General features: G+C 45.0%; 1 pseudogene; it reads right to left on the bottom strand.

Annotated features, from left to right (window-relative positions):
- Window positions 1-27,500, bottom strand: part of LOC138782638 (kinesin-like protein KIF3A) — a 55,443-nt pseudogene that overhangs the window by 12,481 nt on the left and 15,462 nt on the right.

Below are 27,500 nucleotides of genomic sequence, written 5' to 3'. Positions count from 1 at the left end.
CCACTCGACAATGAGGAACGACACTCCACGAACAACATGACTAAAGCCATATGGAACTATGAAAAAACAAAAAAGAAACAGCTAAAAATTTGGTGGCATGTTAACACTCTAAAAGAGTACGTGGAGAGAAACATGATCCCCCGGGGACTGAGAGTGAGAAAACCACCCAATCCTGCGGAAGGTGAAGATTATGCCGTGGAATGGAACTTAGCTCTAACCACCTGCTCGTTTACCCTAATGAACTTAATTATCCAAAAGGGAGAGAGCAAACTGGTGAGCTTGAACGCTGACCTCCAAAACCTTGAGGAAAGCATGTTGGTATACCAACACCTACCTGATTACACGTGAACCCCCATTGTACCTTGCCTACTAAGAATACAAGTCCTTATAAAATAACTCAAATGACCAGTTCTCCTTGGGAGCAAAACACAACTCCTTCCGCTGCTATCCTTGATGCGAAGAATAACGATTATCCCGTTGATTTTTAAGGATAGCCATCAACCCCTTATTGGGGTTAGCGGACTCTATATATCTTTTCCCCCCCCTGAAACAGGATCTGACTTTGGGCCTTATCTCTAAGATAGGAGTCCAGTTCTCCCTGAGCATTTGCTAAGCATTCCCTAGAGTCCGGGGAAGATTTTCTAATATATCCTGCTCAAAAACGGTAACCTTCTTTTTGAATTCCTCCTCCTTAGCCCTAAAATCTTTTTTTCATATTTGTGATAATCCCTAAATATTTCCCCCTTGTCATTGCTTAAGTGTATCCCAAGTGATGTGAACTGAGGCTGAACCCCTATTAATATTACATAGATCCTTAATTTCCTTTCCCTATCTCCTTTGTTTGCCCTACCAGTTCTATCCAGTGTGCATTAAGCTTAAACATGTTAGTGAAACCTTTCTCTAGTAGAGCATATCTCCACCATTATCGGATTCTGATCTGATAGACTTCTAGTTAAGTGCCCTACCTTTTAACTTTCTCCGCCATAATTGTGTTACCTAGTGCCATGTCAATTCTAGAAAAATTGTTTGTAGTTTTGTTTCAGCAAGCGAAACTCACTTTTATCTGGGTATCTTGTGCTCCATAAAATCTAACAAACCGTATTCCTTAATTATAAACTCAAAATGTGACTTGTCACTACCACCAGAAGTGCACCCTTCCCTCTTCCTATCCTTCTCTTCATTTAATTACCATATTGTATCCCCCTACAGCTAATACAGGGCAACTAGGGATAATCTTTCATTAATTAAATAGACTATTCATAACCTTCCCTATTAAAGTAGCAAGAACTAATATTGGCTAGACCAGCGCCTTCCCGTGATCTTATATAGTGTTTCGCCAATCAAATGTGTCTCCAAGAGACAGACTATACCGCGGGTAGATGATGTTGTAGATAGTGAAGGACTGCACCGTCTCTTCCTTCTATCTCCTAATCCCCTCACGTTCCAGGCTATAACCTTAACAGACATGTGCTAGAGAAAGGGGGGGAAAAAACAAACTTCCCTCTACCGGTCCCACCCCTTACCCTCTCTTTCCACCCCTTACATGACTCCAGAAACATCTCCCAGAGTCCCTCAACTAGAGAAAAAGAACACTGCTTCTCTTATTACATCATAAAAACATATACTCATAGACCTTTTTGTTCCAAGCCATTTAGTTGCTTCCCGAGGAGAATAAAAAAACCAGGACTACCCCTCCATTATTATCCTCAATTTAGCCAGGAAATAAGGAATACTTAATACTTTGTTGTCTCAGGCGTTTTTTTACTGACATAAACTCGACCCTTTTTTCTGCTATCACAGAGTAATCAGGGTAAATGGAGTCTAGCATTATTACAGTAGAAATCCTCTCTGTTTCTAGCTTACCCTAAACAGAATGTCTCGATCTCTAAAGGAGAGATCAAAGATCCATTTGGTCAGCCACGTGTGTAAATCGTTGCCCTCTTCCCCCTCCGGCAGGCCCACTAATCTTAACTTACACCTCCTGGATCTGTCCTCCAAATCCACTAATTTCTTTTTCAAATCCTGATTCTCTTTCACAACTTCCGTAACTGTCTTTATCATCTTGCCCGTCTCATCTTCCAGGTTACTGACGCATTGCTCTACTTCTGTGAACCACTCCTTAACCCCTTCAAGACTAATGGTGCCTTTACCCAGAAAGATTATCTGACAGATTATCTGCCAAAGATTTGAAGCCAATACCAGGAACAGACTATAAACAGAGATCAGGTCATAAAGGAAAGCCTGAGATTTCTCCTCTTTTCAAATCCACTCCTGCCTTTGGCTTCAAATCTTTGGCAGATAATCTGTCAGATAATCTTTCTGTGTAAACGCACCATAAGCCTATTTGGGCCTTAACCCCTAGACGACCCTGGACGTAGGTTTACGTCATGGAAGTCTGTCCCCAGACGACCCATGACGTAACCTTACGTCATGGGTGTTATTCCCGCTATGAAGCGCGCTCCGGAGCGGAGCGCGCATCATAGGAGGTGGGGGCCGGCTGCAGTGAGGCTGCAGCCGGGACCTCACCGGTAATGACACGCTGCAGCGATCGCGCTGCCGCGTGTCATTAACCCCTTAAACGACCACGCGAACGGCGCGACCGCAGCGTTTAAGTGTAAGTGACAGGGGGAGTCCCCTGTCACTTACCGATCGGGACCCCCGCAGTGTGACTGCGGGGGTCCCGATCGTTGAAACGGACTGCCGGAGGTCTCTTACCTGCCTCCATGCGGTCCGATCGGCGATCTGCTACACTGAGCCTGCACAGGCAGGCTCAATGAGCAGATCGCCGATAACACTGATCAATGCTATGCCTATGGCATAGCATTTATCAGTGTAGAAATCAAAGTAATGTATGTACAAGTCCCCCAAAGGGACTTCAAATGTGTAAAAAAAAAAAAGTTAAAATCACTAACACACTACCCCAAAACCCTCCCCAATAAAAGTCTAAATCACCCCCCTTTCCCATTATATAAATAAAACATATAAAAATGAATAAATAGATAAACATATAATATACCATAGCGTGCGTAATTGTCCGATCTATTAAAATATAACAAGCGTCATTGCGACCGGTAAACGGCGTACACGAAAAGAGGGGAAAAAGTGCGCAGATTACCGATTTTATGTTACATTATATATTAAAAAAAATCAATAAAAAGTGATCAAAACGTCCGATCTTCACAAATATGGTATTAATAAAAACTAGAGATCATGGCGGAAAAAATGACACCCCATACAGCCCCATAGGTGGAAAAATAAAACCGTTATAAGCGTCACAATAGGCCCATTTTATTAATATTTAATTGCCAAAAAAAAGGATTTCATAAAAAAAAATATATATAACATTAGAGAATCTGTGTAACCTGCATATGGTTGTGTTCAGGACTGACCTATAGAATAATGGTATCATGTCGCTGTTACCATATAGTGCATTACGTAGACACAGGAACCCCCCAAACGTTACCATATTGCATTCTTTCTTACGATTTCACCTATTTATATCTTCATAAATAATATATTTGGAATTCCATCATACATGTTATGGTAAAATGAAGGACGCCATTACAAAGTACAACTATTCCTGTAAAAAACAAGCACTTACATGCTTGTAGATAGAAAACTGAGAGTGCTGGAGCTCTTAGAAGGGGAGGAGGGAAAAACGAAAGCACTAAGATCAAAATTTGCGCGATCCACTGGGTCATTTTGGGCCTGGTCCTCAAAGGGTTAATGACCAGCTCATTTTTCAAAATCTGACCTGTCTCACTTTATGCGCTTATAGCTCAGTGATGCTTTAACGTATGCTAGCGATTATAAGATTTTATAAGGTTTTTTCATCACATATGGCACTTTATATTAGTGGCAAAATTTGGTCACTACTTTGTGTGTTTTTTGTGAAAAACATCAAAATATCATGAAAAATTAAAAACAAAAAAAATATCATATTATGAAATTTGAAATTCTCTGCTTCTAAAAAAAGAACGTTGTATCACCTAAATTAGTTACTACATTACCATATGTCCTCTTTATTCTGGCTTCATTTCATAAACATATTTTTCTTTTTTAGGGTGTTACAAGGCTTAGAAATTTATCAGCAAATTACCACATTTTCGTGAAAATTTCCCAAACTGATTTCTTTAGGGACCAGTTCTTTTTTTAAGTTGATTTAGGAGGCTTGTATACTGGCAACCCCCATAAGTGACCCCATTTTGAAAACTACACACCTTAAAGAATTAATCTTGGGGTATAATGAGCATTTTAACCCTACAGGGGCTGGAGGAAAGTATTCACCATTAGGCCATAAAAAATGGAAAATTTAAATTTTACAATAATATATACGTTCAGATTAAAGTTTCTCATTTTCAAAAGGAACATGAGAGAAAAAGCACCCCAAAATTTGTAACGCAGGTTCTCTTGAGTACAACGGTACCCATATGTGAGCGTAAACCACTTTTTGTGCACACAGCGGGGCTCAGAAGGGAAGGAGAGCCAATTAGCTTTTCCAATGCAGATTTTGCTGAGAAGTTTCTGAGCGCCAGTGCGTTTGCAGAGCCCCTGTAGTGTCAGCAGAGAGAAAAAAAAAACATAAGTCACCCCATTTTGGAAAGTATACCCCTCAAAGAATTCATCTTGGGGTAGGATGAGCATTTTGACCCCACAGGTATTAGAGGAAAGTATTCAAAATTAGACAGTAAAAATGAAAAACTCGAATTTTTCCAATAATATGTTTGTTTAGTTTGAAATTTCTCAATTTAACAAAGAAAAAAAAGAGAAAAAAAGTACCCCAAAATGTCTAACGCAGGTTCTCCTGAGTAAAATGGTACCTCACATGTGGGCATAAACCACTGCATGGGCACACACCAGGGCTCAGAAGGAAAGGCGCGCCAATTAGCTTTTCAATGCAGATTTTGCTGAAGAAGTTTCTGAGCGCCAGGTGCGTTTGCAGTGCCCTTGTAGAGCTAGCGGAGTAAAATTTCGCCATGAGTCACCCCATTTTGGAAAGTGCACCCCTCAAAGAATTCATTTTGGGGTGTGGTGAGCATTTTGACCCCACAGGTATTACAGGAAAGTATTCAAAATTAGACAGTAAAAATGAAAAACTCGAATTTTTCCAATAATATGTTCCGTTAGTTTGAAATTTCTCAATTTCACAAGGAACAAGAAAAAAAAATACCCCTAAATTTGTAACGCAGGTTCTCTTGAGTACAATGGTACCCCATATGTGGGCATAAACCACTGTATGGGCACACAGCCGGGCTCAGAAGGAAAGGAGCGCCAATTAGCCTTTTCAATGCAGATTATGCTCAAGAAGTTTCTCAGCACCAGGTGCGTTTGCAGTGCCCCTGTAGTGCCAGCAAAGTAAAATCTCGCCATAAGTCACCCCATTTTGGAAAGTGCACCCCTCAGAGAATTCATCTTGCAGTGTGGTGAGAATTTCACAAGGAACAGGAGAACAAAATGTGCCCCAAAATCTGTAACGCAGGTTCTCCTGAGTACAACGGTACCCCATAAGTGGGCATAAACCACTGTATGGGCACACAGCGTGGCTCAGAAGGGAAGGAGTGCCAATTTGCTGGAGCAAAACCGCAGCTAGTAATAGTTATAAGAATAGCGCAGTTACTAAATAAAAATAAAAATGAGATTATAGGTAATGTGGGGTGGTTACGGACCGCCTGGGGTGGTTTCCGGGTAATCTGGAGGTGGTTACGGGCAACCTGGCGTGTTTACGGGTAATCTGGGGTGTTACGGACAACCTGGGGTGGTTATGGGTAATCTGGGGTGGATACGGTCAACATGGGGTGGTCACAGGGCAACTTGCTGTGGTTACGGCAACCTGGGGTGGTTACGGGCAACCTGGAGTGGTTACAGTCAAACATGGGGTGGTCACTGGCAACCTACTGTGGTTACAGGCAACCTGGGGTGGGTTACGGGAAACGTGGGGTGAATAGAGGCAACGTACGGTGGTCAGAGGCAGCGTGCGGTGGTCAGAGGCAGCGTGCGGTGGTCGAGGCAGCGTGCGGTGGTCAGAGGCAGCGTGCTGTGGTCAGAGGCAGCGTGCGGTGGTCAGAGGCAGCGTGCGGTGATGTAGAGGCAGCGTGCGGTGGTTAAAGGCAGCGGGCGGTGGTTAGAGGCACACGTGCGATGGTCAGAGGCAACGTGTGTTGGTTAGAGGCAATGTGCGGTGGTCAGAGGCTGCGTGCGGTGGTCAGAGGCTGCGTGCGGTGTTAGACTCAACGTGCGGTGGTCAGTGGCAACGTGCGATGCTCAAAGGCAACGTGCGGTGGTTAGAGACAACCTGCTGTGGTCAGTGGCAAGGTGCAGTTGTCAGAGGCAACGTGCGGTGGTCAGAGGCGATGTGCGTGGTCAGAGGCAACCTGCGGTGGTTGCGTGCAATCTGGGGGGTTACATGTAATCTGGCATGATTACGGGCAACCTGGGGGGGGTTACAGACAATCTGGGATTGTTACGGATAAACTGAGTGCTTATAGGTAATCTGGGGTGGGTACATGTAATTTGGGTGGTTACAGGCAATCTGGGGTGATTACGGACAATCTGGAGGGGGTCACTGGCAACGTGCCGTGGTTACGGGCAAAGTGCGGTGTTACTTGTAATCTGGGGGGTTACATGCAATCTGGCATGAATAACGGACAACCTGCGGTGCTTACGGGCAACCAGCGGTGGTTACGGGTAATCTGGGTGGCGGATGTAGGGGTAATTTGGGAGTAAACTGCAATTATTACTATAATAAAAAGTGTGTTTTATTTTTTTTGTATTTTTTTTGAAACTTTTTGTACTTTACACATTCATTTTCACTATATTACTAGGATTACTGTGATATTTCTATCACCGGGTGCCCGGCTATCACTGACAGGGAGCTGCTTGGGTACTGTCCCTTTAAGAGTGACTTGGGTCCCTTTAAGAGCTGCTTGGGTACTGTTACTTTAAGAGCGACTTGGTTCCCTATAAGAGCTGCTTGGGTACAGTCCCTTTAAGAGCTGCTTGGTTACTGTCCCTTTAAAAGCGACTTGGGTCCCTTAAGAGTGACATGGGTCCCTTTAAGAGCAACTTGGGTCCCTTTCAGAGCTGCTTGGGTACTGTCCCTTTAAGAGCGGCTTGGTACCGTCCCTGCTACATGGCTGCCTCAGCTCTGCTATTTTACTGGACTGAACTCTGCTACTTATAATGGTAAAGATCATTGCTTGGTTACCATGACAATCTTACTCATGTCAGTGAGACAAAATCGTTAGGACTTTCCATCTTCTACATCTTCTATTGGCCAATAGTGGACATGTGACTGTGTGAATGTTGTGAGACTTGCCTGACAAGACCTTAGAGTTCCTATTGGCTGCTATATTTCAGCTATTGCATATGTGCTGTGATAGGCTGTTAGCGTTAGAATGTGGCCATTATTTACAATGAGCCATTATTTTCTATGGGAAATTAGGGGTCTTTAAACTTAAACTTCGTACAACTTCAAATCCGATTGAAACGAAAAATAGATAGCACACCTCACAACGCAGAGGGCTTCGAAACGCAGTTGGAACGGAAGTCTGTGCGCAAAGCGATTCGGCTGTATTATGCGTAGAATAATAGCTGGAAGAAGAAGAAGAAAACGGTAGAAGAAGAATACGGATTACAATATAATGCTTTTTCAAGCACTATAATTATGTATGAACCACGTAATACAAATAAATATTGTTTTAAGGGAAGTATAGGGAGTTCTTAGCTCATACTTGTGAATTATTCCACAGTCTTATAGTCATTTCCTTTGTAAAGAGAGATTGTGGGCAGTGTGTAACGCATCAGGTGATGACACTGACCACAATGCGGGAGGTTGTATAACATCACAATAACAATACATTGCTGAAAAAGATGTGTTACACTTTTCTGTACAAGATAAAAACATTGCGTCCACTTACTTATTACTCATGTCGCTTGTTGTAAAATGTCACTTCTAGGGTATATTCACACGGACGGGCTCGCAGCGAGATTCTCGCTGCGAGCCCGGCAGGTCCTGGCAGTTCCCATACACTACATACTTGCTACGGTCTAAACGACCGCAGCGAGTATGTAATTATACCGCCCTTAACCCCTTCTGCTCCCCCCGCTGTAAGCATACTTTACCTGTCCTTGTGGCACGGGTCCGGCGTCCTGCTCTCCCGCCCGGCCAATCAGTGGCTGCGGCTGGGCAACACACTGATTGGCCGGACAGGAGAGCAGGACGCCGGACCCGTGCAGCAAGGAGAGGTAATGTAATGCTTACAGCGGGGGAGCAGAAGGGGTTAAGGGCGGTATAATTACATACTCGCTGCGGTCGTTTAGCCGTAGCAAGTATGTAGTGTATGGGAATGCCAGGACCTGCCGGGCTCGCAGCGAGAATCTCGCTGCGAGCCCGTCCGTGTGAATATACCCCTATACAGTATGTGTTCCTCTTTCTCTCTTGCAACATAATAGAAAAAAATTAACGTAATACTGACAGACCCAAGTTTAGTTTGGGTTTTGTAACCCCTTTCTAACCCACATGATAAAAGTCATTCCTGTGTGACTCCCCCCTCCCACAAATGTTGCAGCTACTGCCTATATGAAAACAATGAATACAGAACTGTTATTCGATGGAATTGTACATGTGGCTAAATGATAAATATGCACTATACTCGGAAGCAGTTTGTAGATGTCAGGATTATTGTTAATCTTTGCCTCAGACTGTTACCCTATAAGGCACTGTATATGTGCTCATACAAAAGTTAAAGTACTTATATGACCTACAGATATTAACCCCATAACGCATTTCACATACATGTACGTCTTAAAGGGACCGAAAGCAGTTTGGTCGATCGTGATGCCTGCGATCCCAGATGCATAGTTGCGAACCCTGGGGATATGTGGCCAGAATATTCCAGGGAATGGATCCATTCAACCAAACTGCTTTCGGACCAAAAGTCCGGAAGGTTCGCTCATCTCTAGTCTTTGGTTGCTACACGGTAACACAACCCCAAGAACATGTATGTGAATGAGCTAACTCACACGGCAAGTGATTTTGAATTACACCATTGAGTGGTAATTCAACCAGCCAGGGACCTATCACCACTCGTCTCGGTCAGGGATTGCGCCTCCTGTTATTCTCACTGTGATTGGTCAACCTATAATGATTGTCACTCCTGTTATTACACCCGAATGTCGTCACTGTAAGGCCCTATTACACCAACAGATAATCGGACTGATTTTTTTTTAGCCAAAGCTAGGAATGGGCTATAAACAGAGAACAGGTAATAAAGGCGTGACTGAGATTTCTCTTTTCTAATCCATTCCTGGCTTTGGCTGCAAAAATCTGTCACATAATCTGTTAGTGTAATAGGGCCTTAGTGTAGGTTAAAATTTAAAAATTCACTGCTAAACTTCAAAGCCCTATAACACCCTGGTTGGCTACTGTATAGGAGACTATTTGGAGGGTGGGCTACTATATAAGACACTATTGGGGGGGGGCTGGCTACTATATAAGACACTATGGGGAGAACTGGCTTCTACATAGGAGACTATTGAGAGATCTGGCTACTTTCTAAGACTATTGGAGAGAGCTGGCTATTATAGAAAACTACAGGGGAGGGGTGGTATTGCATAAGAGACTATTTTAGGGGCTGGCTTCTATATAAGAGGCTATGGGAGAGGGTTGGTATTGTATAAGAGACTATTTGGGGGGCGGCTGAGCACAGTTATGACGCGGCGGAGGGGGGGCGGTGGCAGCGATTCGGTGGTCCGTCCGAAGATGACGTTTGGCACAAGATGGCGGACGGCCTCGACACGGATCAGGTAATGTATAATGCACCACATACTTCCGGGTACATGGGCGGGGGTGGTGGGACACGGGAAGGGGGCGATTCACAGACATAACATACATTACAAAGTTGTTATAACTTTGTAATGTGTGTTATTCTGTGAATAATTTTTTAGCGCCGCACTACCCCTTTAAGATCTAAGGTGGAAATATGGTCTAAATTGCCAATCTCAATGGTCGACAGGGCAGGAATAATAAAATGGTAGTCCTCCCCCAGGTTCTGTATTTTCTGAACTGCTCCCCAATATGGATCCCTGAGAGCTTTTTTAAGAAACTAACTTCCCTTCTGATTTTTTGGATCGGGGCAGGAAAAAGCTTGAATCAAATATATAACATGGACGCAACTGTGGGGAGAGGGAGGTCTCGCCTTGCCAGATTTCCAGCTCTACTTTCTGGCTGTGGGAGCTCGGGATCTGGTGATGTGGAGAACCTCCCCAGTGGTGGAATGGATGATGTCGAGCTCTAGTGTAAAATATAATAGTGCATGTCAAGCGGCGGAGGCAGGATTTGGGAGTTTACAAGTTCCATTTTCTTATGTTGGTCTATACACCAGGGTTTGGAAATCACTTAAGAAGATTTGCAGGGTCAGGGGAAGTTTCATGTATACCCCATTTGGGGCAATAAAAATTTTGGAGAGTTTTTAAGATAATAGACAATCAATTTTGGGTTAAAAGAGGGGTTACCACGATTGCGCAAATAGTTTGTGATAGCCAGATTCGGCCATTTGAGGAGTTTAAAAAGATGTTGGCTACTGTTGCTCCTGCCCTGGCCTCCATATAGGCTACTGCTGGGCCTTCACTGGCCTCCATGTTGGCTACTGCCGCTCCTGCCCTGGCTTCCATGTTAACTACTGCCGCTTCTGCCCTGGCCTCCATATAGGCTACTGCTGGACCTTCACTGGCCTCCATATTGACTACTGCTGCTCCTGCCCTGGCCTTCATGTTGGCTACTGCCGCTCCTGCCCTGGCCTCCATGTTGGCTACTGCCGCTCCTGCCATGCCCTCCATATAGGCTACTGCTGGGCCTTCACTGGCCTCCATATTGACTACTGCCGCTCCTGCCCTGGCCTCTATGTTGGCTACTGCAGCTCCTGCCCTAGCCTCCATGTTGGCTACTGTTGCTCCTGCCTGGCCTCCATGTTGGCTACTGTTGCTCCTGCCTGGCCTCCATGTTGGCTACTGTTGCTCCTGCCTGGCCTCCATGTTGGCTACTGTTGCTCCTGCCTGGTCTCCATGTTAGCTACTGTTGCTCGTGCCTGGCCTCCATGTTAGCTACTGTTGCTCCTGCCCTTGGCTCCATGTTGACTACTGCTGTGCCTGCCCTTGCCTCCTTGTTGGCTACTGCTTGGCCTTAACTGGCATCCATGTTGACTACTGGTATGCCTGCCCTTGCCTCCATGTTAGCTACTGCTGGGCCTTAACTGGCATCCAGGTTGACTACTGCTGTGCCTGCCCTTGCCTCCATGTTGGCTACTGCTGGGCCTTAACTGACATCCATGTTGACTACTGCTGTGCCTGCCCTTGCCTCCTTGTTGGCTACTGCTGGACCTTAACTGGCAACTATGTTGACTACTGGTGTGCCTGCCCTTGCCTCCATGTTGGCTACTGCTGGGCCTTAACTGGCATGCATGTGGATTACTGCTGTGCCTGCCCTTGCCTCCATGTTGGCTACTGCTGCTCCTGTCTGGCCTCCATGTTGACTACTGGTGTGCCTGCCCTTGCCTCCTTGTTGGCTACTGCTGGGCCTTCACTGTCATCCATGTTGATTACTGGTGTGCCTGCCCTTGCCTCCATGTTGCCTACTGCTGCTCCTGCCTGGCCTCCATGTTGACTACTGGTGTGCCTGCCCTTGCCTCCATGTTGGCTACTGCTGGGCCTTAACTGGCATCCATGTTGGTTACTGCTGCTCCTGCCTGACCACCATGTTGACTACTGTTGCTCCTGCCTGGCCTCCATGTTGGCTAATGCTGCTCCTGCCTTGCCTCCATGTTGACTATTGCTGCTCCTGCCTGGCCTCCATGTTGGCTACTGCTGCTCCTGCCTGGCCTCCATGTTGGCGACCGCTGCTCCTGCCTGCCCTCCATGTTGGCTACTGCTGCTCATGCCTGGCCTCCATGTTGACTACTGTTGCTGATGCCTGGCCTCCATGTTGACTACTGTTGCTGATGCCTGGCCTCCATGTTGACTACTGCTGCTCCTGTACTGGCCTCCATGTTGGCTACTGTTGCTACTGTCTGGCCTCCATGTTGACTACTGTTCCTGGTGCCTGGCCTCCATGTTGACTACTGCTGCTCTTTCGCTGCATTTGTGAACTTTTTTCTGCATAGACCCAGGAATGGTGAATTTCCTGCATAGACCCTGTAATGGTGAATAATGAAGTCTAAAAAAAAAATTGACTTTGAAATATCGAAAAGATAATGATGTTACTGACATGTAGAGCCCTAAATTCAACCAAATACACTACCCCCGTATCATATAGATGCTTTAAACTATGAAATCCGAAGAAATCCGAAAGTCGGTCGAACCAAACTTTCCTAAAAAATCCGGAAGTCCAGTTGGAACAACTTTTGAAAAGTTCGCTCATCTCTAGCTGTCACATCAGTACGCAATGACAACAAAGTTAAATGTGTGGTATAAAAACGGATACAAGTTATTTTAAGCCATTTCACAAAAATAATACTAAACTAAAAAACTGTACATTAGGGCACCAGGTATACACACGAAAATATATCAAATAAATATAAAGTAGAAGAAGTTGTAAAGACAATGGAGCTGTTTTGCTGTGAAATAACATCCAGACTGCGACTAGGACACATTGTGGCTGTAGGCAGAGTTATATATAACATGGTGGCACAGCTCTTTAAATGATGAAACAATCTACCTGCTTTTAGGGTCCTGTTACCCCAGGGTGCAACACTGCTCACAAAAACTGCATGTTAGAAAAACACGGCCACTATCTTCCAGAAATAGCAACACTCTTGTCCCCAGTTTGGGTTTGGTTTCGCAGCTCAGTTCCATTGAAGTGATTACTCTACCACACAAAGCCTGGGGGCAGGGGTGGTGTTTTTCCTTAAAGGGAAACAATCAGCATGATTGTGCCTATATGGTTCCCAGCAGCACAGTATAGATCATGGGTCTCCAAACTGCGGCCCTCCAGCTGTTGCGAAACCACAACTCCCATCATGCCTGGACAGTTAAAGCTTTGGATTTGGCTGGCCAGGCATGATGGGAAATGTCGTTTTGCAACAGCTGGAGGGCCGCAGTTTGGAGACCCATGGTATAGATTTACTGTGAAGCTCGCACAAGGTGTGGATGATGTTGAGAGAGAAAGTATAACAGCACTCTTAAGGCCCTATTACACGAAATGATTATTGGCCGTATTCAGCCGATAATCGTCTTATGTAATAGAAGACAACGATCAGCCGACATGAATGATGTCGGCTGATCGTTGCGGTCGTTTGTCTTTAAACATATTTAAAGACAAAGACCAGGACAGAAACGATCTGCTGCCGTCACTCTATGGAATAGGAGCAGAGACAGCAGACCACGCTATCCTCTATGGACTGCCCGGACAATCTAGCGATCACCCAGGCAACCCCCCCCCCCCCCCAGTAGCTCCTTGCGGCCCTCCGGCTCTCACCCGCTTGCTGCTGACGCACGTAATAGCGGCGCCAGCAAGAGGAGAACGGGGAGCAAACAAGCGCTGACATTGCTCATTTGCTCCTCAACATGGCCCTGTGTAATAGGGGCTTTACACGCAGTACTATCCTCCATGGCTATAGCTTGCGAGAAGGACCTATTCTTTCACCAGATTTAAACAATGGTATATCCAGGTGCAGCCAACAATTTTCTGTGAATTGCAAATGCTAGCCGTGACCATGCCTTGGCCAGTAGCACTGTGTCCATGAGTGTCCTAAGCACAAGTGGGTGGTAGCCAATAGTTGCACGATTTTGTATGAGAAACCTTGTGCTGCCATGGTCTATCATGGTATGGCCACTTGTGTGGCTTCACCCTAGATAGATACTCCTCCTCCTCCTCCTTCTTGCAGTTTACATAGGGCGACAACTCCATTTCGGGCCGTTATTCTGCCAGCAGCTAATAGCGTTCTTCACGGTTCAGGCCAGAAAACCACTACTGTAGCAATGAGTCAATTACGGCTTCTGGTTTTGATGAACGCTTCCTGCAAAGAAGGAAAGGGGATATACTTTGATTATTTTTTATAAAATCTGATAATATCAGTATAAAATAGATGGATATCACTTCTTTACATTGTAATTCTGAATGTAACACCTACATGTTGTATACATTTTCAGAAGGTTAGTGTAAATAATAGGAGACCTGCGGGAAGGAATTTATAAAAGGCACTACTAGGTTTTTACATTTTTTTTTTTTAAAAAACCCCAAAACACAGCACCTCTTACACCACATACAGATTGATCGTTCAGAAGCAGTTGGCTGTGTAAAGTTGGCGCTGGGTTAACTTCAATGGCAGTTGGGCTGCAGTAACCAGACTCAACCACTACACAATGGACGGTGCCAACTGCCTACAGCTGTTTATTTTATGGGCTGCCAGGTGTTGGCAGACACTGACAGGTTAATGTGTTTTTCCCACTAAATTTAATAGAATACAATTGGCAATTTTTTAGGGCCCAATTACAGTGTAGGAACACAGTTTTAAAGGGGTAGTTCAGCAAAAAAAGAATTCTTTCAAATCAACTGGTACCAGAAAAGGCCAGAGATTTGTAATTTACTTCTATTCAAACTCAAAAAATTTTTTTTTTTTTTTTTTTTTAATTTTTTTTTTTTTTATATTTAATGTTTGTTTTTGGGTGTGGGAGGAAACCGGAGTACCCGGAGGAAACCCACGCAAACACGGAGAGAACATAGAAACTCTTTGCAGATGTTGCCCTTAGTGGGATTTGAACCCAGGACCCCAGAGCTGCAAGGCTGCTGTGCTAACCACTGAGCCACCGTGCTGCCTCAAGTCTTCTAGTACTTATAATCTTTATCAGCTGCTGTATGTCCTGCAGGAAGTGGTGTATTCTTTTCAGTCTGACACAGTGCTCTCTGCTGCCACCTCTGTCCCTGAAAAGAACTGTCAAATGCAGGAAAGGTTTTCTATGGTGATTTACTAGTATGGAAAGTTCCTGTCACGGACAGAGGTGGCAGCAGAGAGAAATGTGTCAGACTGGAAAGAATACACCACTTCCTGCAGGACATACAGCAGCTACCAAGTACTGGAAGACTTGACATTTTTAAATAGAAGTCATTTTCAATTCCACTGGTGGTAAAAAGATATACAGATTTGTAAACATTTTTTTCTCTGGAGTATCCCTTTAATTACTGTAGTGTCTTAGCCTTTCCAATTTAACAACAATGACCCATAACACCAGTTGTCTTGGCCACTAAAACCTTTCACAGATACATGTATACATATAGAAACACTAAAGTTAAACGTGCTGTAGTGCAGGAACTGTGAGACTACATCAGAGAATTCTAGCAATGGAAATCACAGACTGGCCTGGGTGTGAATCACTTTACTTTAATATAAAAATTTCTGTGCTTTTAAGATAAATGTTTTCTCCACGTGGTTTTACCAAACAAAGTCTAAACAGAAGCACTGCAACCAGTATAACAAATCCCCTGGGATTCCGGCATCACATTATATTTATAACCTATTATACATATAACCTGCTTGAGTTGAGTGAGATGAAACGCTGCCATCTGGGGTGAATATGGGTGAACAAACAAAAACGGAAACTGGTGGCAATGTTTTTTATTCCTTGGAGACAGTCATCCATTTATTGAACTCCATGGGGGAGATTTATCAAAGGGGTGTAAAGTAGAATTGTCTCAGTTGCCCCTAGCAACCAATCAGATTTCACCTTTCATTTTCCAAAGAGTCTGTGAGGAATGAAAGGTGGAATCTGATTGGTTGCTAGGGGCAACTGAGCCAGTTTCACTTTCCACCATGTTTGATAAATCTCTCCCTATGTGTTTCTCAAGGAAACAAGCCTGGTACAGTATGATTCCCTATAACATGAAGACGTTTGACCAGAGGTATATGGTTTACAAGCTGATGGCACAGGGCACTGAACTGCAGAGCAGGATGATAACTGAGCAGTTCTAACGTTACCTGATATTCCTGTGGAATAAAATTATTAATGATGATCATCTGAAGCCATAGTGCTTGCATTTTTACACCTACAGACCCACATGAGCCCTTATTTTTTGCGTCAGTAATTGTACTTTGCAATGGCAGACTTAATTTTTGCAAAAAAATATGCAGCGAAACCAGAAAAAAAATTATATGCAATAGAAAAAAAAACTCAATTCTTTTTCTTTGGGGGGGGGGGGGGGGCTTCCCTTTTACGACATGTGTCCTATGGAAAAACTGACATGTTATATATGTTCCTCCAGTCAGTGCGTTTAAAATGATATTTAACATGTATAACTTTTATATTATCTGATGGCTTGTAAAAAATTCAAATAATTGTTAACAAATATATGTTACTTAAAATCACTCTATTTCCATGCTAATAGCGCTTTTATCCTTTGGTTTATGGGGCTGTGTGAGATGTCATTTTTTGCGCCATGATGTGTACTTTCTATCGGTACCTTGATTGCGCATATGCAACTTTTTGATCGCTTTTTATTACAATTTTTTGGGATTTGATGCAACCAAAAATGCCCAATTTTGCACTATGGGATCTTTTCACGCTTACGCGGTTTACAGTACGTGATCAGGAATGTGATAAATTAATATTTTGAGCGATTACGCACGCGGCGATAGCAAACATGTTTATTTATTTATTTTTATTTATAACCTGGGAAAAAGGGGGGTGATCCAAACTTTTATTAGAGGAGGGGGCTTTTTAGTAATAACACTTTTTTTTTTACACATATACTAGAAGCTCTCTGGGGGACTTCTAGTATAAACTTACTGATCTCTCATTGAGATCTATGCAGTATAGTTATACAGCATAGATCGATGAGATCAGTTTTCTATTGCTTTAGAATGCAACAGAATGTCGAGCCGGGATCAGTGCCATTACGGCGCAGACCCCGGCCGATGCCGCATGCAAGGATCCACACCACTAGACACCAGGGAAGGCTAAAATAAAGTATTCAGATGCAGCTGTCAACTTTGACAGCTGCATCTGAATACTTAATTAGTGGGCACGGCAATCAGTTACATCCTCGTGCGGGAAGGGGTTAAAACCGTGCAAGGACAACTAAGCCTAAGGCTACAGTTACACGTACATAGGACCAATGTTATTCAATGGCTCCGTTTACACATCCGTACATGAGTACAGGGCCGCGATCTGTGCCGCAAAAATAGGATCTTCAAGAGAATGATGTTTGACCTCAGGGAGATCAACCAAAACGCAGCAGAGACACCATCACGTTTATCAACGTCAGTGAGACACTGCAAAAATAGGACCTGCTGTAATGTGGACCGTAACTTGCGGCAGAACTTGCACAGCTTGCAGAACTACAACTTCCATCATGCCCGATTGCAGGGCATGATGGGAGTTGTATTTCTGCAACCTTGATGGGTGTGTGTCGCGAGTGGCAGTGGCGGGTGGTTGCCGCGGGGGTGGTATTGGTGCCGCGGGGGTTGGCGGGGCACTGCTCAGGTCCGGGAGGTGGGTGGGTGTCCGTGCTGCTGAGGTACAAGGAGGGGAGGAGGAGACAGCAGGAGGACGGGACACACCAGGAGCAGCGGCAGAAGGAGGCCTGGGGGAGCAGACTCCTGAGGTCCGGTGAGTGGAACTCCGGACGCTTTCCTGATGAGGAAAGCGCCCTGGGCTCGGGACGCTCCCATAGACCGGTTCTAAAAAATCAGGTTCTGTTTTCCTGAAAGAACACCCTTCCGGAAAAATCCGGAAGGGTGTCCGTGTCTAATGAAAGTCTACGCATCCGGAAATCTGTCCGGATTTTCTGATAGAAAATCTGGGTGGTTTTTCCAGACATGTTAAGGGGGCGTTAGCAGTGTCTCCTACTAAAAGAAAAAAAAACTGGATGCTATACATTCATAATGTTGTATGAAACCAAAATAGGCCATAGAAAGCTAGGAAGCATATAGATGTAATGGAGGTGGATGGGAGTGTTACTGTGATGGGTAATTTAAAACCTAGTCATTTGCCATCACTTCTTATAATGAGAATGTTCAAGCATAAGACGTTACATGAGTGTACATTCAGCGATGCATCATCACTATCTGGAGGAAAGGTCTGAGTCTACAATAAACCAATTTCCTATTGACATTTTGATAAATGATTTAATGTCTGATCTTAATCAAAGCAACAAAATGGGTACCCCCCCCCCCCCACCCCCGACATGAAACGCTTGAAAGGCATAGTGACTTTTAATGCCTATAATTGTACAAAGTGTAATAGGGATTTCGATAAAACAACTTTTTATATTGATCACCTTATTGCCACTGGTTTCGCTTTATATAGCCCCCAGTGATCAGCTAGGGGAAGGTCCAAAAAGACATGTATTTCCCTGGCAGCACAAGTTACAAACCACCGTTGCAAGTGTCCAGGAGATGGAATCTTCTTGTTAGGTGCCCAGAGTGCTTTGTATTGAGAGAATTCTCTCAGCTATGAATAAGCGTTAGCAGTTTCCTGACTGGATGCTACAGCTATCAGTCATCACTGAGAGGACAGGTCAGGAGCAACACCACCTGGGCACTAGCGGCAGAGGTGGCACAACATTAGGAATGGTTGGACTTCCCTCCCAGACCTCTGTATAGGTGCTATCAAAACTGCCAGCAGATCTCCACAAAATGGCCACCCATGTTTTACAATGCCACTGTTTGCAACACCTCTTCTCCTTGACCCTCTAGCAAGGGACCACATTCTATGATGTTCCACCAGAAAACTGCTTGTTCTTATGTGTAACAGGAAGTGGCCTGTCCTGTATCGTCTGACTTCCTGTGAATTACATAATTACAACACCAAACAGAACCCTCTGCCTCCCCCACCCGGCTCTATCTGTATGTCCTATTTGTAGAATACTCCTGCTATTTCTATTGTACTGATGCAAATCCATACACTGATTATTTGTACAATTATAAACTCCTCTGACTGGGAGGGGCGTGGCTTAGCGCTTGAGCAGAGCGGTCGCATGTGAGAACAGCTCCCGCTCCGTGCCCGTTTGTACCAGTCTCCTGAGCAAGATCCTGACCCCCTGCCGGTGCCCAAATACTCCAGGCAGCCATGGGAAAGATAGGCAAGCAAGATTTCGGTAAGCCGAGGGTGCAACCCGGGCTGGAGAAGCTCAGAGATTATGCCCGCGAAGACAGCCAAGATGGCGCCGATGATCTACCTCCTGTGGCGCAGAGAGCAGCGGAGACTGACTCGGAGGCCGGCCCTTCTTCTTCAGTGAGCGCCGCTGAGCCCACGATGAGAGAAACTGTTGCAGGCCATCACCTCATGTAAGTCTACGCTCACTGTTAAACTTGAGGAGGTGAAAATAGATGTGGGGGCTCCTACGGCAAGACCTGCACAACTTAGGGGACGGATCACTCATGCAGAAGATCGCATATCCTCACTGGAGGACAATGTGAACCCGCTAGCTAACACAGTATCCTCCCTCGAATCACAGCTCACTTTATGCAAGCAGAAGTCGGATGACTTGGAGAACAGGCTCCGACGCAATAACGTCCGCATTATCGGAATGCCTGAAAGAGTAGAGGGGCAAAACCCCACGGCGTTTGTGGAAACATGGCTTAAAGAGACATTTGCTGACACTGCTTTCTCTGTTGCCTTTACCGTGGAAGAGCACACAGGGTGCCGGCGAGACCCCCTCCCCCAGGCGCCGCGGCCAGACCACTGCTTGCACGCATCCTTACTGCAATGACAGGGATCTTATCCTCCGCGCTGCCAGACGTTAAGGGGGATATAATACATGACAATGTAAAAGTGTCCATTTTCCCTGACTTTTCGGCAGAATTGCAGAAACAGAGAGCCTCATATACCTCTGTGAAGGCCCGCCTCAGAGATCTTGGTGTGGCTTACTCCATGGCATATCCAGCACGCCTCAGAGTAGTGGATGGTGACCGCGCAATTTTCTTCAATTCTCCCCTGGAGGCCGATGACTGGGCCAGAAGACAGAGGCGACGTTCTCCCCGCCCGGGATAACCCTTCGGTGACGATCCCGGTTACAACACATTTCCTGGACATTCACAGATGAGTAATGCCTGATACTACATGCAACACGGAACCTGCCTTATGTTCACCAAGTTACTGGTTGCCTCATTGTTGGGCTGGTAGGGGCCCTATGCCCGCGTATCGATGATGGGCACTACCCCATTAATAGAGCCACTCTTATGTTATCAGATAACATCACCTACTTGCTCCTCCTTCAGCTTATTCTGAGTGCCCTAATATATGTGTCCTATGGACTATCCGAGGACAATGTTAAGTTCAGTTATCAGTTTATACAGTTTCAGGTTCATGTCTTTCCCCAAGCACTGGCTGAAAGGGATATATTTGACCAGCACAGAACATTGCTTATGGTAATTCAGGGATATATAACATCGGTACCATTGTCTAGACTACAAAATGGCTGATTTCGCAATGTTATCATGGAATGTCAGGGGCTTAGGGTCCCCCAAAAAAAGATCACTCATCTTCTCCCATATCCGCCAACACAATCCCCTAATCATCTGCCTGCAGGAAACACATATGGTCAGAGATAACGTCAGATTCCTGAATAAACCCTGGGTACAATGGCAGGCACACTCCTATCATACCTCATACTCGAGAGGGGTTTCTCTCCTAATACACCGGCACGCTCCGTTGGGAGCCCATGGTCACTAAGGTAGACTCTCAGGGTAGATATATATTGTCCATGCCTTTATAAACAATGTGGCGTACGTCATAATGGGAATCTACAATCCTCCCCCGGCCAATTAGAGATTGTACATCAGGCCGTCGTGTTTGCCGCGGACTACCCGACTGCCAGGTGTATATGTTTCGGTGACTTTAACCTGGTGCCGGACGCATCTCTAGATAGACACGGCCCTGCCCCCGCCCCGGGGCATGGCTGCGCCCCCTATGTCTAATGGGTCTCCTCTGGGACGGTTTAACCGGGGAAGTGGGATGGATAGACGCCTTTCGGGCCCGCAACCCCACTCGTAAGATATTCTCCTGTTACTCACCTGGGAAACGAGCTCTCTCCCGCATAGACTTAGTATATTGCAATTCATCTATGTACACTGCCCTGCTAGATGTTTCTTATAAGGTCCGTGCGGTGTCAGATCACTCGCCCGTATTAGTGACTGTTAATGCGGCCTCCTTGGCTGGACCCAGAAGGTGGAGAGTACACCCCTTTTGGCTCCAGTTAATTGGGGACAATGATCGTAAACCGGATCAATTGGAGGAGTTCCTGGCCCCTGCATGACAACTATGGTAACCCCTTAGTGTTTGTGGGACACGCTGAAGTCGTTCTTGAGAGGATGTCTAAAATCTACGATATCCTTTATCAAGCGTGACACACCCAGGATGGAGAGAGAATTAGCGAACCAGTGTATGGCCCTGGAAGAGAGATATATTGCAGACCCTACCGATAATAACAGGCTCCAGTGGCTGGCCAAGGGTCGTGACTATATGCAACACCTTAATCTCAAACTGAATAGAAAATTGTTTTTTAACAAACAATTTTTCTTTGAACATGGTAATCAATCCAGCAAACTTCTGGCCCAATTAGTACACCAAAATTCTGCGTCACCAGCCATACTTAAGATTAAGTCAGAGGAGGGTGACATCCTTATAGAATCACCACAAATCGCGGCCAGATTTTCCCAATTCTATGATTCACTGTACTCCTCCCAAGTTAATTATTCCGAGGATGATTTATCAAACTATCTATCCACCATAGACTTCCCTCAGCTGTCTGAGGATGAGCGCTCCCTATTAGACAAAGAGATTACGCGGGATGATATCACTGAGGCACTTGGCGATCTTGCCACGGGGAAAGCGCCTGGCCCTGATGGCCTGCCACTGGAGGTACTGCGTAGGTATGCTGCGGAGTTACAAAAACCCATGCACCAGATGTATACTGAGGCCCTGCAGGTGGAGACTCTTCCTGGTTCCCTATATGATGCCACCATAGTGGTTATTCTAAAACCAGACAAGGACCCAGAGGATTGCGCCTCCTATAGGCCAATTTCTCTCTTAAATATAGATTACAAAATATTGACCAAAATACTTGCCAATCGACTGAATAGGGTCATATTGTCTATAATCCATAAGGACCAGGCGGGATTTATGCCCGGGAGATCAACTACAGACAACATCCGCAGGGTACAGGCTGCGGTCCAGACGGGAGTGGTGCTGGGTGGGGACTGGGCCTTGGCGTCACTTGATGCCGCCAAGGCCTTCGATTCCCTGGAATGGCCTTTTCTCTTGGCAGTCCTTAGGAGGTTTGGGTTTGGAGAGGTCTTCATTAAATGGATCTCGATCCTATATAAATCCCCTAAAGCTCAGGTCCTGGTCAACGGGGTTTGCTCCCCCCCCTTTGCTCTTGGCAGAGGAACCCGCCAGGGGTCTCCTCTGTCGCCGCTGCTGTTCGCAGTGGCGATAGAGGCTCTCGCTCTTTCCATCAGACAGGATGATACAGTGGAGGGCATGCCCTGCGGGGAGAGGGAGGACCGCGTGGGATTGTATGCGGATGACTTGGTACTATTTATGGCACATCCGGATACAATGCTACCATACCTCATCCATAAAATTGACACCTTTGGTGACTTCTCGGGTCTTAGAATAAATTGGGCGAAGTCAGTGTTCTGCCCCCTAAACCTAGACGGTGGCCCGAGGAGGTGTGTGGTTTAAAGGTGGTTGACCACTTCAAATATCTAGGAGTGTTTATCTACAGAGATACTCAGAGAGTCCTGGCAGGGAATGTCCTCCCCCTACTGTCATATGTTAGGGATAAATTTAAGATCTGGAGCTCTCTCCCATTATCGGTGTCAGGGAGAATCAATCTGATTAAACTGATTATACTCCCCAAATGTCTGTATATCCTGCAGCATGCTTCTGTCCCTGTGCCGCTCACGTTTTTTCAAATCCTTAAAATCTTTAATCCCAGCATTTGTATGGGGAAATCAGAGAGCAAAACTGCGCCTGACCACCCTACAGAGACCTAAGGATGAGGGTGGCTATGCACTACCGGACATCTATTTGTACTACTTGGCGGGTCAACTTAAACATATACGCCCCTGGGTATTGCCTGACGACTTACCCACTTCTGAATTCCGACTGGCACAATACTTGGGCATCCCTAACACTCCGCCTCCTATTGGAGAGCCCCACTGGAGCGTGTAAACCATACCTACCCCTACACAGACTAGCGAGGCAGGTCTGGCATGCCGCCGGGAGGCTACAGGCTTCTCTGGTGTCATGGCGGACCTCCCTCTGTGGAACAACCCCAATTTCCCCCATTTGACCGCAAACTTAGACCCTGCCTTCTGGCGACTACATGGTGTTACCTGTCTACAAGACCTGTATGACTCTGGTACCTTAAAAAACTTTCCTTCAGCTCCAAAATGAGTTCAACTTACCACGCACCTCCCAGTTCCGATACTTTCAGATTCGTCATGCCCTGAATGCTCAGTTCTCACCCCCCAGCCCGCCTATATCCGACTATCCCTTGATTGGTGTGCTACGGTCTCAAGGTCCGACTGGTCTCATTTCCACTCTATATACCCACTTGATCCAACTGAAGGTCTCCGGTTCTCCTCTGCCGGCAGAAAACGTACTGGAAAACCTATATACCCACACTGACTGATGATGATTGGCAGGACATAATTTGCTCGCACACTTTAGCATCCCCGGCAGCCAATAACAAGATGACTCAAATGTTCATTATACACTGCTGTTAACCTTACGCCAGTAAGATTATGTCGTATGGGCCGTTTGGCCACAGATGAATGCCATAGGTGCCATACACCTAAAGCTGATTTCTGGCATCTGATTTGGCAATGCCCATTTATCTCTGCATATTGGCAAGAGGTCATGGAGATAGTAACAGAGGTCCTGGGAAAACCAGTACCGGTGACTCCTATCATTTGTTTGTTCGGTGTGCTGGCAGAGGAGGACTGGACACACCACGAGCGTATATTCTTACGTGAAGTTCTATTCTTGACCCGTAAGGTGATTGCTTTACGTTGGATGGACATGAGACCTCCCACGCTAACTAAGTGGAAGAAATTAGTCAACACGGTAGTACCATTCTCCCAAATAGTCTATATGAAACGGGGCCATCCTAATAAGTTTCGGAAGGTTTGGGGACCCTGGTGCGCTTCTACGCAAACGGCGTATACCGCCTCAAATTATAGGACTCTGAGAGATTCCCTTGAGGCCCGACTTTCCCCCTAGAACCATACTCGGGACAGACTCGTTCTTGTTTAGATAATGGATTTGTTCAGTTAAGTGCTAAGTTTATTTAATGTACGATTGTGACTTTCTTCTGTACAGTAATGGTCAACAGACCCCATGTAAGCAACTTTCTCAGTGAATGCAATGTTTATTGTACTCTTTACATTGTTAAATAAAAAGAATTTAAAAAAAAAAAAAAAAAACTCCTCTGACTGACACTGCCAGTCTGTGTGCAGGTCCCCTAGTGTCCTGTCATGGAGCCTGACACTCATCTCCTGGTGCTAACGCTGGTGCACTGCACTGGACTGTCAAATCAGCAGGCTGTACCACCGGATCTGTCATGGCAGCTCTGAAGGCCTTCAGGATTCTGGGTGGTATGTATTGAACCCCTGTCTAGATCTCTTTATTGCTATTGATTGTGGCAGCTAGAATGTTAAGTGTCAGCTCCTGATGCACCCCAGACCCATAGTGTAATATACATAGAAAAAAGAATTTCGATCGAACTTTGTACAATGCTGGTGTAGTAGTTGTCTAACAACACAAGTTATACACTTTTATAGTAATTAACCCATTAAGGTCAAAGTCAATTTTTGTTTTTGCGCTTTTGCTTTTTCCACTTTATGTTTAAAAGGCCATAGCACTTGCTTTTTTTCACCTAGAGACCCACATGAGCCCTTATTTTTTGCGACACCAATTGAACTTTGCAATGACTAACTTTATTTTTCATAAAATATGCTGCGAAACCGGAAAAAAATAATTTGCGCTGTCAAATTGAAAAAAAAAAGGAATTTGTTTTCATTTCAGGGAGTTTTGTGTTTACGCCGTTCACCCAGGGGTAAAACTGACTTGTTATGCATGTTCCTCAAGTCGCTGTCGATACCTAGATTGCACATAGGTGACTTTTTGATAGCTTTTTATTACATTTTTTCTGGATTTGATGCGACTAAAAATGCACAATTTTGCACTTTGGAATTTTTTTGCGCTGACGCCGTTTACCGTGCAAGATCAGGAATGTGATAAATTAATAGTTCTGGCGATTACGCACGCGACGATACCAAATATGTTTATTTATTTATAAAATGGGAAAAGGGGGGTGATTTGGACTTTTATTAGGGGAGGGGGCTTTTTTTTATTAATAAAAACACTTTCACTTTTTTTTTTTTACATTATCTAGAAGTCCCCCTGGGGGACTTCTATATACACAGCACTGTTCTCTCATAGAGATCAATGCTGTGTATATACACAGCAAAGATCAGTCACATCATTGATAGATTGCACTGGCCTGCTGCAGGCCATAGCAATCTAGAAGAACGGATGCGATCGCGGGGGGGGGGGGGGAGATCCGACCCACAAGACACCAGGGAGATTATGTATAAAGCACTTCAATGCAGCTGTCATGTTTGACCTCTGCATTGAAGTGCTTAGTTAGGTGGCGCGGCAACGGGACCCATGCCGGCTAATAGAGACGCTCTCCGGCTGCCAATCACAGGCGGGAGCAGCGCTGTTTAGAGCGGGGTCCTGGCGGGCCCCCTTTCTGAACTCCCCCCGCGTCACCATGACGTACCAGATACGTCATGGGACGCTAAGGGGTTAAACACTGGTTTAACATTAAACACCAAGATCAATTACAATGATCAATGTATATCTGTGGTCCAGCCACAATCTACAGCTACTGTAATATGGTCTTAAAGCATCAAGCAACACTGCAATAAATTATCTGAACAACTTGCCTCAGATTTTGCTGCCATTAACATGGTCCACACTTTCTTCAGTTTCTTGGTTTTACCCAGTGCCTCCTCCTTTAAGCTTGTGTATTTCTCCTCAATATCCAGCCGCTCTTGCTGTGCAAACACAAATATACCAAGAATAAATTGCAAAATTCCAAATAAATAAAAAGAGCTTTAAAGAGGACCCATAGCTAACCCAAAAAATGATATTCTAATAACAGGAGTGCACATCAGGTGATCGGCATGATAAACTCAGGGGATGTGTATTAGGCATACACACCCCTCAATGTAAAGCACCCATACCCCCAGACTGTATAATTATGCCCATCACCTAATAGTCACTCTCATTATTATAACTGCAGTATTCACAGTAACATCTAACATGTCGAAGATTCCCGATTACACCAGGTATCACTCCTGAGAACCACTGTAACCCAGAGATACACTGACCAGCAGGGACATCCGACTTTTTTACTCCATAGACTCTAATGAAGCAAATGAACTGAATCTGGAAAACTAGGGAGAGAAGTGCGCTTCCCTCAGGAGACCAAGCAGTAACTTTACAAAAAGGTCAAAATTTACTGCAAATAACAGTAACACTTTAAGTTATAGTGAAACTATAAACCCATGTAGAAATCGTAGTGAAGAAAGTGTCAATCCAGCACTACAGTAGTCAATTAAAACTTGTAGCTTTACTGCATATGAAAGGTTAAAACTCTATGACGGAAGCAAAAAAAGAGTAGGACAACGCGTTTTGTCTGCATGTGCGCTTAATCAGGTCACCTTCAGCTCTATGATTTCTACATGTCTATAGGTCAGGTTTGCGAGTATGCTTTGTGACCTGTACAAAGGGAGAGAGTAGGTTCAACTCTTATCTATATACTGGTGTCACCTTTTACTGTAAGGGCTCTATTACACCAACAGATGTCTAACAGATTATCTGACAGATTTTTTCAGCCAAAGCCAGGAATGGACTATAACCAGGGAACAGGTGTTAAAGCAAAGACTCCTTTGCTCCTCTTTTCAAATCCATTCCTGGCTTTGGTTAATAAAAATCTGTCAGACTTCTGTTGGTGTACTTGGGCCCTAATTCTGCACACATCACTTCCTAGCAGTCACCTCTTTATCATCACAGACAGAACACGAAGTCTCAACGATTTTGGCTTAGTGGTCAGAATGAAAGTTGCATGATTTAACAATCATTTTCTATTTTCTGATGACAAATTCCCTTTATGTTATTAATGAAAATGCATAAACTCATGTGATGGCTACTGCTGTGACTTGATGATGATGAAGATGAATAATGATAATGAAGATGATGATTAGTATTATTATTGTAGATGGTAACACTGTTCATTTCCCCATGGCCTCTATTGGGCAATAACTCCTAACCACAAACCTCCTTTTCTTCCAGCTCTCTTCGCAGCTTCTCCGCTCTCCTTCTTCGCTCTTCATGCTCCTGATTTGATTCATCCAATAGTTTCTCCTGTTCCTCTGCCTTGGCCAACAAATCTACCCCTCCAACGATAACCTCTCTCTCCAGAGCGGATAGCT

This window comes from Dendropsophus ebraccatus, chromosome 1 (genome assembly GCF_027789765.1).
Source record: "Dendropsophus ebraccatus isolate aDenEbr1 chromosome 1, aDenEbr1.pat, whole genome shotgun sequence".
NCBI classification, from domain to species: Eukaryota; Metazoa; Chordata; class Amphibia; order Anura; family Hylidae; genus Dendropsophus; species Dendropsophus ebraccatus.
This window is presented reverse-complemented; position numbering and strand designations above follow the sequence as displayed.